The sequence below is a fragment of the Triturus cristatus genome, chromosome 12 (genome assembly GCF_964204655.1).
Source record: "Triturus cristatus chromosome 12, aTriCri1.1, whole genome shotgun sequence".
Classification (NCBI taxonomy): domain Eukaryota; kingdom Metazoa; phylum Chordata; class Amphibia; order Caudata; family Salamandridae; genus Triturus; species Triturus cristatus.
This window is the reverse complement of record NC_140595.1, coordinates 301,370,458-301,386,503: the sequence shown is the minus strand read 5'-3', so window position 1 is coordinate 301,386,503 and position 16,046 is coordinate 301,370,458.

Below are 16,046 nucleotides of genomic sequence, written 5' to 3'. Positions count from 1 at the left end.
TGGGGTTAGCTGCCTGTGCGAGTTGGCCGCAGGGGAATTGGCTTTACATGTGGTAATAAAATATTACTTTGCATTTAAAAAAACTAGAAATTCACTGAAAAAAACAAAGGTTAAAGTGACATTAAAGTTGGGTAAAATGTTCAGTAACAACATAACGTTTTAGACTCAACAAAGCACAGAAATTCACCAGCTATAGTTATCCCAAGTAACTATACCTAGTGCCCTAAGGTAACTAAAGCTCACACCCTTGCCACGCACTGCTAATTACCCCACATATGCACAGCAAAAAATCTTATTTAGACATTCTAAAAAGAATGCAAATGATTTTCATCCTGTTATCTTGCCCTCACCTCAGTGAGGAACGCTCCTGACTCTGCACCATGATCTGTTCTCCGTTCAGGGCCGTGGATATCAATAGTGCAGTAGGTGCAGCGGCACCATGGCCCAGGAGGGTGGAGCACCTTCTGCACCACTAAAGCGCACTCCATCCTCTTGGTTGACGCTGATCACCAGGCAACACAAGCTTGAAAAAACAAGAGACACCATCTCCAAAGTGATCAGCATGCTCAACATGGTACAGAATGTTACACAATCAACACACTCCCTTGACCACATCCTCAGCCTCGTCTTATCAACATCTCCAACAATCCCATGCAAGCCACCCATAGCCCTGGACTAAACTGATTACTTCTCCACAGCTATCTCCTTACTCAGCTTCCTACTAACAAACCAAGGTCAACCCAAAAGAAAAGACAAAACCTTCAGCTCCAAAAAAAACTTCTCCATTAGACAACATATTGCTTGAACTCATCTCTCACCCTATCAACGCCATGTTTGACCCCTTCTAAGTAACTTCAACACTTTTTTGGAAAACTATGTGTACATCCATGCATCAAACCACCAAAGCCCACAGCACCTTGGTACTCTAATGACCTTGCTGACAATAACTGATATGTCCACTGACAGGAAGGAAATGGAAAAAAGTAGAGCTCTCAAGCACCTCATGAAACTGAAATCCCCCTGTGCAACATGCAGATAGCCCATTGCATCAGCTAAAGCAAAATACTAGACCAACACCATTAATGAAGCCACCAAATTACATTTTTCAAGGCAATCAAGCACTAATTCTTCACTCCACTGGAAAGCACAATGCCATAAACCTCTTCTTCAGTGACAAAATACAGACAATCTGACAGAATAACAACCACACCAACCCTGCTTCAGCTCCCACACCCATCCTTTCCCATAGTATACTGCTATGGTCGTTCTTGAAAACCCTTTCTTTCACAGATCTCGCCAACGTATTCAACTTCCCCAAAGCCACTTGTTATAAAGATGATCTCTTATCCTTATCCTTTAGATAGCTCTCTCAGGGGACACTCTCTCACCCCCACTCATCATTGTCAATACCTCCTTTACTCAAAAAACCTTTCCAGAAGCTTTCAAGACAGGCCAGATTCTCCCACTCCTAAAGAAACCTACATTAGACCATGATGAACTCGTCAACTACCGACCCATCACTCACCTACCTTTGTCACTGAAACATGGCTCCACGAGTCCGCACTCCCTGACATCATGACGGCCTTTCCCCCAGATTACCAACTGATTAGATTTGATAGGAACAACAAGAGAGGTGGCGGCCTAGCAATCGCTTTCAGAGACAATTCTATATTCAGTTTAATGGAAACTTCCCTTCTGGAATGGGGATAACTTAGTATTTTTAAAATGGATTGCTCAACCAAGGGGTCCTGGAGAGGTGCCTTACTCTATCACCCTCCTGGCACCAAAACCAATTTTACTAATCATCTGAAAGAGACTATTGAGCCTCATGTATTGGCTGCTGATAATTTTCTCCTACTTGGAGATTTTAACCATCATGCTGAACTTTTATCTGACATTCACACCAACACACTCATCTCGAGCCTAAATACTTTGGGTCTCAATCAACTGGTAGTTGGGCCCACCCACTCAGCAGACCACACACTTGATCCCCTATTTACCAACTCTTTCCACATTAAAGTAGAGTCTCCAATTCCAGTCCTTTCGTCAGACCATTACCTATTAAAATTCTCCTTACAGAAAGCTTTTACTCAAAGCAACCCATGTAAAGAACCAATATTGAGTAGACCATGGAATAAAGTCAATTTAGTCACTTTTTCTCACCACTTCACCACTCCCCCCAGCTCATCACAGACAACCTCAATTCTGCAGTTAAATCTTTTGAGGTAGCAATCAGTCAGGCCCTTGCCATCATTACTCCCATAATAAAGGTCAAACGTAAGCACAAAACGTCACCTTGGTTTACTGCTGACCTAAAATCTGATAAGCTAGCAGCCAGGAAAGCAGAACGTAAGTGGAGGAACTCCAAAAGTGCCGAAGACAGACAGGCCTATAAATCTACTCACAGACGCTGTGAGAAGTTGGCCTGATGTATGATGTCACTAGTTCTAGTGTACACCTTATATCAGTCCAAACAACCCTTATGGTGATTGGTTGTAAAGTCAACCTTATAGACCAGCTATCCCAGTGGTAGCATGGACAAGAGCAGTCTTAGGCTAAACTCTGAATGGCATGTGAAGCCAGCTGTTATACCATATATAATCCCTTGAATACCAAATGAAAGGACACTACAACAGATATATATATAAAATAAAGTGTATTTATTCTAGTCAAACCCTCAGCACTCTTTATGAGATTCGAGGTAAGTACAACACAGTCTTATTTAAGCATACATTAAGTCACACAGGTAAGTAATACAGCTAGGCCCTAGAGGCCTCGCAAACCATATACTAAAGAAGTGGTATAAGGACCACTGTCACGGAAATAGAATAGGCCTAGGCCTAGGGAATCGCTGGGACTACACTACCCTACCAACAGTTAGGAAGTGGGAGGCCCACGGGATTCAGGTGCAGAGTGGAAACACTCACGCGTAATGCGTAAAAGTCGATAGAATCACTAGCAGTTAGAAATAAGCAGTTTTAGGACACTTCTGGTATAGCTAGAAAGACGAGACTCGGAAACTAGACCCTAGGATAGTCAATACCCTTGTGAGCACCGGAGTACCCAAGTTACCTAGCCCACGGGCTGCGGGTGCATAGGTGTGAACTTGCGTCGGGTTTCGTCGTGGACTTCTACGGATGCCTGAAGGAAAGTTGCTGACAGGCAGTCAGTGAAGAGTGTCCGGTGGATCCCAAGGCCGGGATCAAGAAGGAAGGATACCTGCAAGCAGAAGGGACAGAGTCTGGGTCACTAGCCAGTGACCACGTGGAACCAGGAAGGAACCAGGCGATGTCGTGAAGATGCAGGTGAAGAGGTGAAGCTTGTCGCAGCAGCCATGGGTACCAGGAGACGTCGAGGACGACCAGGACCAGGAGGCGAGCTGACCCACAAAGGCTCTTGCTGTCGGCGGCGTCGAAGTCGAGCTAGGACTCACCAAGCCTTGGCAAGCGGAACCCATGAAGAATGGAGGACTTGCTTCTGGTGCAGACCAGGAAGGTCTGGGGTGCTTCTCTTTGGCAGAGGAGCAGGAGCCAGTCTGGAGAAGCCAAACCAGCAGTGAAGATTCGAAGGTGTGTCGTCGCAAAGGCCGCTAGCCAACGGGCAAGCCACCGGACAGACGTGGCAAGCAGGAAAATGCAGAAGGGCCCCACGCAGGACTCGTGGAGTGTGGGGGGCTGATCTTCGGTGCAGATGGTGCTTGGGGTTGGGGCTTCTCAATCCCCGGTGCACAACTTCGAGGGTACCTCAGAAGCTGCGCTGGAAGATACTCGCCACTTTTCCCAGGTAGCCGGTCCCACGTCTCGCGTCGCCTCCACGGATCTCAGCTCGGCTGTGGATGTGGATCAGGGTCGGAGAAGTCTGGAAGTCAAGGCTCTGGTCAGGCTCTGCAGTCGGTCCCTTGTAGAACTTCAGCAAAGCAAAGGGTAAGTCTCTTGATGGTGCCTGTTTGCACAGAATAGCCACTCCTTGGCCACAAGGGAGATTCTTCAGTCTTCTTCTTTGAATGTCGAAGGTCCAGAGTTTCTGTTCAAGTTGCAGGTTCAGGATAATCTAATCTCCTGGGGCCCAGCTACCACACTTATACTAATCTGGGGGGCTGGGTTGCCTGCTAGGTCACGCCTTATGGGTGGGACCTGGAAGGGGGGTGGTTACACCCCCTTCCCTTTGTCCAGTTTCGCGCCAGGACTGGGGCTGGAGTGCCCCAGCACCGGTTTGAACTGGACTATGCATGGGACACCTTGTGTGCCCCAGGCAGTGTCTCGTTTCTTTCATCCCTCCCTGCCCCAATACACTAAGGCCTGTCTGGGGTGGTGCTCGCACCTCCCAAGGCAGGAAACCTATTGTCCAAGCCTCCCGTGCCGGGATCACTCCCAGCAGCAGGAGGTCAGACTTGTGTCGTGGCAGCAGCATCCATTTTGTGATGCTGGGGCTCTGGTTAACTTTAACCGGGTAAGTAGGTTTCAACATGTCTTCTCCCTCTAGAAGGGAGGGATAATATCCTCATCCCCAGAAATGGGATGGGGGTATTATTCCAAAGTGTTAGACACCTTACACGACATGTTTTGATAAAGCCAAACCATAGTTACCATAACCATTTAAGATTATAAGGCAGTTTAAGAGTATATGTAGGCTATATCATAGAACAGCTATAAGGACATAGTTCCGAAAGCTGCAGACAGGCTCAGCTCATGCTAGAGCAATATCTCACATGTTACCAAGCACTCTGCCTCCAGGATTGTTAAGGCCTGCCATAGGAGTGGCTGATAGGTACACATGTGTCTATATATAAGGTAGGTATAGGAATACTACACCTAAGCAAGGGTTGATTACACGACCTTGCCCCAGCTGAGTGATCAGACAGTTGTGTCATAATGGAAGGCCAGGCCAGGGGTGGCATAATACATTCTACAGCCCCTGGTAGGCCTAGGGTACACCTATGCCCTGGGTACCTAAGGTACACTGTACAGGGGCCAATAAGGTGATCCTATCCAATTGGGTTATGCACCTATAGTACATAGTATTAATTTAGAGAGAGAACAGCAGGGCTGTGGGTCTGATCAGCAGGCCCACAGCCACATCTAAGTCGAAAACCAGTAAAGCAAAAAGCAAAAAGTGGGGGTGAACATAGAAAGCAGACCCTACTCTCCTACACAACCCCCCCCCCCAATCTTAGGGACATTAAACTAACCTTGACCAGTTGAGTCTTCATGTTCTAAGTGGAAATATCTGGAGAGTCCATCTGCATTGGCATGGTCAGTCCCAGGTCTATGTTCCACTGTGAAGTCCATCCCCTGTAGGGAAATGGACCACCTAAGAAGTTTGGGATTTTCACCCTTCATCTGATTTAGCCACAAGAGGGGCTTATGGTCTGTCTGAATCTTGAAGTGAGTGCCAAACAAGTATGGCCTCAGCTTCTTCAGGGCCCAAACCACAGCAAAGGCCTCCCTCTCAATAGCTGACCAACATTTCTCTCTAGGGGTCAGCCTTCTACTTATAAAAGCAATGGGCTGGTCTTGACTGACCATCTATATTAAGTTGTGAAAGAACAGCTCCCACACCCAACTCAGAAGCATCTGTCTGGACAATAAACTCTTTGGAGTAGTCTGGACTTTTCAGAATAGGTGCACTGCACATGGCCTGCTTCAGGTCATCAAATGCTTTTTGACAGCTTACTGTCCACTGAACTTTCTTTGGCATCTTCTTGGAGGTCAAGCCATTAAGTGGTGTCACAATGGACCCATAGTTCTTAACAAACTTTCTGTAGTACCCAGTCAGGCCCAAGAAAGCTCTGACCTGAGTCTGGGTAGTTGGAGGAGACCAGTCCTTTCTGGTCTGGATCTTGCTCTCCAGTGGTTGAACCTGACCCCCACCAACTAGGTGGCCCAGGTATACAATCTTGCTCTGCCCTATCTGGCACTTAGTGGCCTTGATAGTGAGGCCTGCCTTTTGCAGGGCCTCTAAAACATTCCTCAGGTGGACCAGGTGATCCTCCCAGGTGGAGCTAAAGACAGCAATATCATCAAGATAAGCTGCACAGTAGTCATCCAACCCAGTAAGGTCTTGATTCACCAACCTTTGGAAAGTGGCAGGTGCATTCTTCAAACCAAAGGGCATTACCACAAATTGATAATGTCCTCCTGGGGTCGAGAAAGCAGTTTTGGCCTTTGCATCCTCAGCTAGTCTGATTTGCCAGTAGCCTGCTGTCAGGTCAAATGTGCTCAAAAACTTAGCAGCTGCCAGTCTGTCAATGAGCTCATCTGCCCTAGGTATTGGGTGGGCATCTGTCCTAGTGACAGCATTGAGACCTCTGTAGTCCACGCAAAACCTCATCTCTCTCTTACCATCTTGGGTGTGAGGTTTTGGCACAAGAACTACAGGACTAGCCCAAGGGCTCTCTGAAGGTTCAATGACTCCCAGCTCCAACATCTTTTGTACCTCAACATTTATGCAGTCCCTGACATGGTCAGGTTGCCTGTAGATTTTACTCTTCACAGGCAGACTGTCACCAGTGTCCACCTCATGGGTGCACCAGTTTGTTTGACTTGGGGTCAGAGAGAACATATGTCTGTAGGATTGCATAACTTGTCTGCAGTCCTGTTGCTGATGGACAGTGAGGCTGTCAGAAAAGACCACACCATCAACTGAGCCATCATCAGGGTTCTGAGTCAACAGGTCTGGGAGAGGGTCACTCTCTTCCTCCTGCCCCTCATCTGTAGCCATGAGTAAGCCCATGTCTGCCCTGTCAACATATGCCTTCAATCTGTTGACATGAAGCACCCTGTGGGGGCTTCTGGGAGTCCCAAGGTCCACCAAGTAGGTGACTTCTTCCTTTTTCTCAACAATAGTGTGGGGACCAGACCATTTGTCTTGGAGGGCTGCTGGGGCCACTGGCTCCAACACCCACACTTTCTGCCCTGGCTGGTAAACAGTCAGCACAGCCTTTTGGTCATGCCAAGCTTTTTGGAGTTCTTGGCTTGCCTCAAGGTTTTTAGAAGTCTTCTTCATATACTCTGCCCTCCTGGAGCGGAGACCAAGTACATAATCCACTATATCAAGTTTGGGTTGTCTGAGAGGTCTCTCCCATCCTTCCCTTACTAAACATAGGGGTCATCTTACAGGATGCCCAAACAAAAGCTCAAAAGGGCTGTAGCCAACCCCCTTTTGTGGGACCTCTCTGTAAGCAAACAGAAGGCAGGGTAAAAGGATGTCCCATCTTCGCCTAAGCTTGTCTGGAAAACCTTATATCATTCCCTTTAGGGTCTTGTTGAATCTCTCAACAAGCCCATTGCACTGTGGGTGATAGGGTGTGGTGAACTTGTAGTTCACACCACACTCCTTCCACATTGCAGTCAAATATCCTGACATGAAGTTGACACCTCTGTCAGAAATGACCTCCTTTGGAAAGCCCACTCTGGAGGATACTCCAAGTAGGGCCCTTGCCACAACAGGAGCTGTTGTGGTCCTCAGGGGAATAGCTTCTGGATACCTGGTGGCATGGTCCACTATCACCAGTATGAATCTGTGCCCAGATGCTGTTTGTGGTCCATTGGTCCTACAATATCTATGCCCACTCTTTCAAAGGGAACCCCCACCACAGGTAGTGGTATGAGGGGGGCCTTTGTTGTGCCACCTGACTTGCCACTGGCTTGGCAGGTGACACAGGAGCGACAAAACTCCTTGGTATCTTCTGACATATGAGGCCAGTGAAAGTGAGGGACAAGCCTGTCCCAAGTCTTGTTCTGGCCTAAGTGTCCTGCAAGGGGAATATCATGGGCCAAGGTAAGAAGGAAGCCTCTGAACTTCAGTGGTATGACCAACCTCCTGGATGCACCAGGCTTGGGGTCTCTAGCCTTTGAATACAGCAGCCCTTCATCCCAATACACTCTATGGGTACCTTGAGCATTCCCTGCAGCCTCAGCAGCAGCCTGCTGTCTGAGGGATTCAAGAGAGGGGCAGTCTAATTGTGCCTGCTTCAGATCTGCCCTTGAAGGTCCCCCTGTCCCAAGAAACTCAATCTGATCAGGTTCAAGTTCTTCTAGGACAGTTCCTTCAGGGCTCTCAGAATCATCCTCCTGTGAGGGCTGATCCAGTACCTGGGGCAGGGGGGAAGGCACAGCCTTTACCCTACTGCTCTTTCTCCTGGGTTGTGACTGGTCCATAGTTCCAGGATCCAGCACTTGTTCAGTGGTGCACTTTTTGGCCTGTGACCTGGTCACAGCAAGGACATGTGCATCTATCCCCAGCATTTCTGCATGGGTCCTATACTCCACTTCAGACCAAACTGAAGTTTCAAGATCATTGCCCAGTAAATACTCCACAGGAAGGTCTGAACTAACAACAACTTTCTTGAGGCTAGTTACCCCTCCCCAGGAGAAGTTAACAATTGCCACACTATGGGAGGTAGTGGCATTGCTAGCGTTGGTCACTAGGTAGTTCTCACCTAGTATGATCTGTCCAGGGTCCAGAAAGGCAGGTGTCACCATTGTGACACTAGCCCCAGTGTCCCTGTAGGCCTGAGCCATCCTATCATTGATAAAAGGAGTCTGTATGTACTTGCCCGGGTTACTGGGGCCTACAGTAGAGGAGAAAGCTATGTCACCATCACAGATCAGAACAGCCTGAATAGGTATCCTGACTAGGCCAGAATCCTCCTCAGTTCCCAGGGTTAACCCTACTACACCCTTTTGCTGGGAACCACCACTTACAGCTGAACTAGGGGGTACAGTTGTCTTAGGGGCAATGGTGGCTGGGGGTTTATCCTTTTTGGTGCACTCACTAAACCAATGTGAGTTGGACTTACAATAGTTGCACCATGGTTTCTTTTGGCCATCTTTCTTTTTATCCTTTTTGGGACCACCCTCCCCCTGAGCCTTTTGGGGGCCTGGTGAAGACTTCTGGTCTTTTTGTTTCTGATCATTACCCTTTTGGTCTGCCTTTTTCTGATCACCGCCCTGGTTCTGGTTTTTCTGCTTAACTCTAGTCCTGACCCATCTATCTGCCTTCTTTCCCAATTCTTGGGGAGAAGTCAGATCAGAATCAATCAGGTGTTGATGCAGTAGCTGGTTTTGACAGTTGTTAAGGATTTGTTCTCTCATGATCAAATTATACAATCCTGTATAGTCCTTAACCTTACTTCCCACTAGCCAGCCTTCCAGAGCCTTAGTGGCACAATCTACAAAGTCAGTCCAGTCCTGAGTCTGTGTCTTCTGGGTATCCCTGAACAACAACCTGCATTGTTCAGTGGTTAGGCCAAACCCATCAATTAGAGCACTCTTCAGGACAGTGTAATTGTCAGCATCCTCATCACTAACTGTGAGGAGCTTGTCTCTACCCTTCTCAGAGAAGGAGAGCCACAAGATAGCTGCCCACTGACTTTGGGGTACCTGCTGTACTTTGCAAGCTCTCTCCAAAGCAGTTATCCATTTGTGGATGTCATCCCCACACTTGTAGGGAGGGAAAATCTTGCTCAGGTTTCTATTATCATAGGTCCTGTCTCTATCCTTAGGGATATTGCTGCCACCAGTGGGTTCTAACCCACTTAACTTTTGCTCTCTAGCCAGAGCAAGCTTCTCCTTGGCAAGGGCAAGTTCTTCCCTCTCAATCCTTAGATTAGCTTCTCTCATTCTGGCTTCATGCTCTTTTCTCTGGGGGAAGTCATTCCCCTGTGAGAAGAGGCATTAGAGATGCTAGAGACATGGGAGTGGATGGATTCCCTTGAAGGGGATCTGTCTCTCCCGCTTCTCTGGTTAAGCCCACTTGGGGGTCTGTATGGGGGGAGCCCATGCAGACTCCCATGTAAGCTTAAGTTTGCCTGGCTAAGTCTTCCTACTTGGCCCTGGCTGTCTACCTCCTCATCTGAAGTCCCATCTGACTCATCTGTAGTGGGTAGACCCTCCCCTGTACCTAGGGTACCAGCCTGGGAGGCCTTAAGAGCATCATATTCCTCTAGGATCTCTACTAGCTGAAGGAGGGTAGGGTTTGCACCCTGTTTTAACTTTCTGAAGGTACACAATTGTCTCATCTCCTGAAATGTTAGGGTATCATATCTAGAGGGGATCTTTCTCAGACCTACCCCTCCTGAGAGAGAATCTACTTGATCTCCTCCCAGAGACATGATCTAGTGAGGGTGTGGTGTGTGCACCTACCTACACTAGTTGTATCTACTAAACCTCTCTAGTAGTTGTAGTCAGGGTGTGTTAGGCCCTTCAACCTACAACAACTAAGTCCAGTAGGACTTAAGTATTATAATCTATGTTATATGTACCTAAACAATATCTGTGTGATCTTTCAATTTAGTATCTCAAGATTACAATGGTATTACAACAGCAAGCTCAGATCCCAACCGCTGCTCACCAATGTGAGAAGTTGGCCTGATGTATGATGTCACTAGTTCTAGTGTACACCTTATATCAGTCCAAACAACCCTTATGGTGATTGGTTGTAAAGTCAACCTTATAGACCAGCTATCCTAGTGGTAGCATGGACAAGAGCAGTCTTAGGCTAAACTCTGAATGGCATGTGAAGCCAGCTGTTATACCATATATAATCCCTTGAATACCAAATGAAAGGACACCACAACAGATATATATATATATAAAATAAAGTGTATTTATTCTAGTCAAACCCTCAGCACTCTTTATGAGATTCGAGGTAAGTACAACACAGTCTTATTTAAGCATACATTAAGTCACACAGGTAAGTAATACAGTTAGGCCCTAGGGGCCACGCAAACCATATACTAAAGAAGTGGTATAAGGACCACTGTCACGGAAATAGAATAGGCCTAGGCCTAGGGAAGCGCTGGGACTACACTACCCTACCAACAGTTAGGAAGTGGGAGGCCCACGGGATTCAGGTGCAGAGTGGAAACACTCACGCGTAATGCGTAAAAGTCGATAGAATCACTAGCAGTTAGAAATAAGCAGTTTTAGGACACTTCTGGTATAGCTAGAAAGTTGAGACTCAGAAACTAGACCCTAGGATAGTCAATACCCTTGTGAGCACCGGAGTACCCAAGTTACCTAGCCCACGGGCTGCGGGTGCATAGGTGTGAACTTGCGTTGGGTTTCGTCGTGGACTTCTATGGATGCCTGAAGGAAAGTTGCTGACAGGCAGTCAGTGAAGAGTGTCCGGTGGATCCCAAGGCTGGGATCAAGAAGGAAGGATACCTGCAAGCAGAAGGGACAGAGTCTGGGTCACTAGCCAGTGACCACGTGGAACCAGGAAGGAACCAGGCGATGTCGTGAAGATGTAGTTGAAGAGGTGAAGCGTGTCGCAGCAGCCACGGGTACCAGGAGATGTCGAGGACGACCAGGACCAGGAGGCGAGCTGTCCCACGAAGGCTATTGCTGTCGGCGGCGTCGAAGTCGAACTAGGACTCACCAAGCCTTGGCAAGCGGAACCCATGAAGAATGGAGGAATTGCTTCTGGTGCAGACCAGGAAGGTCTGGGGTGCTTCTCTTTGGCAGAGGAGCAGGAGCCAGTCTGGAGGAGTCAAACCAGCAGTGAAGATTCGAAGGTGTGTCGTCGCAAAGGCCGCTAGCCAACGGGCAAGCAACCGGACAGACGCGGCAAGCAGGAAAATGCAGAAGGGCCCCACGCAGGACTCGTGGAGTGTGGGGGGCTGATCTTCGGTGCAGATGGTGCTTGGGGTTGGGGCTTCTCAATCCCCGGTGCACAACTTCGAGGGTACCTCAGAAGCTGCGCTGGAAGATACTCGCCACTTTTCCCAGGTAGCCGGTCCCACGTCTCGCGTCGCCTCCACGGATCTCAGCTCGGCTGTGGATGTGGATCAGGGTCGGAGAAGTCTGGAAGTCAAGGCTCTGGTCAGGCTCTGCAGTCGGTCCCTCGTAGAACTTCAGCAAAGCAAAGGGTAAGTCTCTTGATGGTGCCTGTTTGCACAGGGTAGCCACTCCTTGGCCACAAGGGAGATTCTTCAGTCTTCTTCTTCTTTCGTCGAATGTCGAAGGTCCAGAGTATACTAATCTGGGGGGCTGGGTTGCCTGCTAGGTCATGCCTTATGGGTGGGACCTGGGAGGGGGGTGGTTACACCCCCTTCCCTTTGTCCAGTTTCGCGCCAGGACTGGGGCTGGAGTGCCCCAGCACCAGTTTGAACTGGACTATGCATGGGACACCTTGTGTGCCCCAGGCAGTGTCTCGTTTCTTTCATCCCTCCCTGCCCCAATACACTAAGGCCTGTCTGGGGTGGTGCTCGCACCTCCCAAGTCAGGAAACCTATTGTCCAAGCCTCCCGTGCCGGGATCACTCCCAGCAGCAGGAGGTCAGACTTGTGTTGTGGCAGCAGCATCCATTTTGTGATGCTGGGGCTCTTGTTTACTTTAACCGGGTAAGTAGGTTTCAACATGTCTTCTCCCTCTAGAAGGGAGGGATAATATCCTCATCCCCAGAAATGGGATGGGGGTATTATTCCAAAGTGTTAGACACCTTACACGACATGTTTTGATAAAGCCAAACCATAGTTACCATAACCGTTTAAGATTATAAGGCACTTTAAGAGTATATGGTAGGCTATATCATAGAACAGCTATAAGGACATGGTTCTGAAAGCTGCAGACAGGCTCAGCTCATGCTAGAGAACTATCTCACATGTTACCAAGCACTCTGCCTCCAGGATTGTTAAGGCCTGCCATAGGAGTGGCTGATAGGTACACATGTGTCTATATATAAGGTAGGTATAGGAATACTACACCTAAGCAAGGGGTGATTACACGACCTTGCCCCAGCTGAGTGATCAGCCAGTTGTGTCATAATGGAAGGCCAGGCCAGGGGTGGCATAATACATGCTACATCCCCTGGTAGGCCTAGGGTACACCTATGCCCTGGGTACCTAAGGTACACTGTACAGGGGCCAATAAGGTGATCCTATCCAATTGGGTTATGCACCTATAGTACATAGTATTAATTTAGAGAGAGAACAGCAGGGCTGTGGGTCTGATCAGCAGGCCCACAGCCACATCTAAGTCGAAAACCAGTAAAGCAAAAAGCAAAAAGTGGGGGTGAACATAGAAAGCAGACCCTACTCTCCTACAGACACTACCACGATCATATAGCAACGGCCCAAAAAATGTATCTAGGACACAGAATAAATAAGGCCTCCAACTCCCATAAATAACTCTATAAAATATTAAAAGAATTCACCAGTCCCACCTCATGTCAGCCAGAATACCTCATTTCGCAAGTTGGGCGGACACTCTATCCACCTTTTTTTGTGGATAAAATCAACAGCATTCACAGCCTCTTTCCCCACAAGGCTGGCAAAAATCAGTACCATTGGTCCGTCAGTGATCATACCTCCAATTCAACCTTCCTGAATGAATTTACTGAATTCACCTAAGAGGAAGTTAGTGCTGCCCTCTGTAAGGTGAAATCAGGCTCCCCTGCCGACCCAGCCTCCCCTCATGTTCTGTCCATAATTGAGCCAGCCCTTCTCACGGGTCTTACCAAGCTTTTTAACCTATCCTTATGCCACTCAACGGTTCCAACAAAATGGAAAGCGGCTATGGTCAGCCCATATTAAAGAAGTCTACCCTGGACCCCAAGGAGCCAAATAACTATTGGGCCATCTACCTTCTCCCTCTTTTTGGGAAGGTCCTGGAGTCGCTAATTAACAAACAACTCACCACCTTTCTGGAGAGCAATAATCTACTGGACCCCTCTCAATCTGGGTTTCAGGCCTTACATAGTACGAAAACCCCTTTGCTGGAGGTAGTTAACAACATAAGACTCTCTCTTGATACTGGTCAATCAGCCATTCTGGTTTTACTAGATCTGTTGGCTGCCTTTGACACTATCTCCCACAGCACTCTTGTGAATCGTCTGTGGGAGATGGGTGTTAGGGGTACTGCATTGAACTGGCTCAGGAGTTATCTAACAGAACGAACTTCGAAAGTACACGTGGGTACTTTTGTCTCCAGTAGCCAACCTATGGACAGGGGTGTCCCCCAGGGCTCTATCTTAAGTCCCACACTCTTCAATCTGTACGTGGCACCCTTAGCCAGTGTGATCAAATTGTATGGCTTTGACACAGTATTGTATGCCGACGATACTCAACTGCTAATCACGCTAGGCCCAGATCCTACTGATGCCGAACTTCAATTCATGAAGTGTATGTCTGACATACACACCTGGATGCAAATCAATCATCTGCAACTCAATGCCAGCAAGACCGAAATCATCCTCTTTGGTAAAGCCCAAACCTTGTGGTCGAGTGATTGGTGGCCTCCCAATCTTGGCCCATGTCCATCTCCCAAGATGGTAGCCCGTAATCTAGGGGTGCTGATTGACAATCACCTCTCCTTGACCGATCATGTCAATCATGTGGCTAGCATTTGTTATAGATTAATGCGCAGTCTCCATAAAATCTTCCAATGGGTTCCACTAGCATCTCGGATGCCTCTGGTTCAAGGATTAATCATCACTCGGCTAGACTATGGAAATTCCCTAATGGCCTCCATCAATGAAGAGCTCCTAACCAAATTACAGGTCCTCCAAAATACAGCTGCCAGACTGGTATTAAATCTACCCTCCCGATCCCCCTTGTTACCAAGTTTGAGAGCTCTTCATTGGCTTGCCATCAGGAAACGCATCATATTTAAGATCAACTGTCTGGTCCATAAAACCATCCTTGGACATGGACCACAGTATCTGGCTTAAAAACTGATCAGGTATAACCCCTCCAGAACCCTTAGATCCGCCAATAAACATCTTATCCCGTTCAAGATTAGTACTGCCAGAAATGGTGGGAGATCTTTTTTGTATCTGGCCCCCACCCTATGGAACTCACTCCCTCTGCATCTACATATAGAGACCAACCATAGGAAATTTCATAAGGCTTTAAAAACCTGGCTGTTCTGATCTCTCTTCCCTCAGCCTGCTCTCTTCATTCCTTCTCCTCTAGTGTTTTTTGGGATAGGCTAGCGCTTTGAGACCCTTGGGTGAAATGTGCGCTTAATAAAATCTTATAACATAACATAGCATAAGCAAGATCATTAAAAAAGCAGTCTCAGGGGGTCTGGCCTAGCCGGTCATGTTGTAGGACGTGTAATTTAGGGCTCCCAAGCCCATTGAAGGTCTCGGAGCTCATAATCCTGGGTTTGTTCTAGGAGAAATCTTTACACACCCACCATTATATTGTTTAAAATGTATTTATTGGGATTTTACATTTCTTATTACTTATTGACATCTTTACATTATTACAATGTATTGACACACAATTGCAGTTGGGTGCGGAGTAATTGTAATCATAAGCATACACATTGTTACTGATGCACAACCATTATAATCGTTAGACATTAGAGAGAAACTTTTGGGGTGGGGCCCTCCAGTTGATTTGTGCTTTTCAGCGGTTGCGTCTCATGTTCTGGTTGCGTTTGCCATCGGTGGGCATGTATGGATTTTCCACTTTTGTGTGCTTATTTCCAGTGTTATCGTGTCTATTCTTGTCTGAAAGTGTTTCCATCAAACTGACATCGGAGTCATAGCTACCGATGCGAAACTGTGAACTGGCAACAATAGGGGTGAAATTGTAGGGGGTGTTAGGGAGCTATCGGCTTTTGTGCTAACAGGATTGGTGGTGCGGGTGATGTTGTTACCTTTTTACAACGTAATGGTGCGGGGTGTGTTTGTACTCACGTGGGGGGGGGGGGCAGGAGTGTGGAACCTCTCTAGCTGGGTACTCGCAAACGTTTCCATCGCAAACATTCACATCGCCGTCTTTACATCGCACACACATTCACAACGCACGCTGTCACAACGCAACCCATTACATCGCGCCACCATTGAAATGCACACAAAACACAATCACTACGCACACAAACACCCCGCATGCTTTCACATCGATGTCAGCGCGTGAATACAGAGTCGTTGTGATGGGTGTTTCCCTAGGAAGTGATGTGCTGCACATTCGTATGCAAATAGCACTATTTAGCTCGGAGGCAGGTAACGATCGTCGCTTTAAAGTCAGAACCACAGGCAAGAAGGGGAAGCAGGAATCGGGAACTCTAAGGTAAGTATTGGTGAGAGTGCAG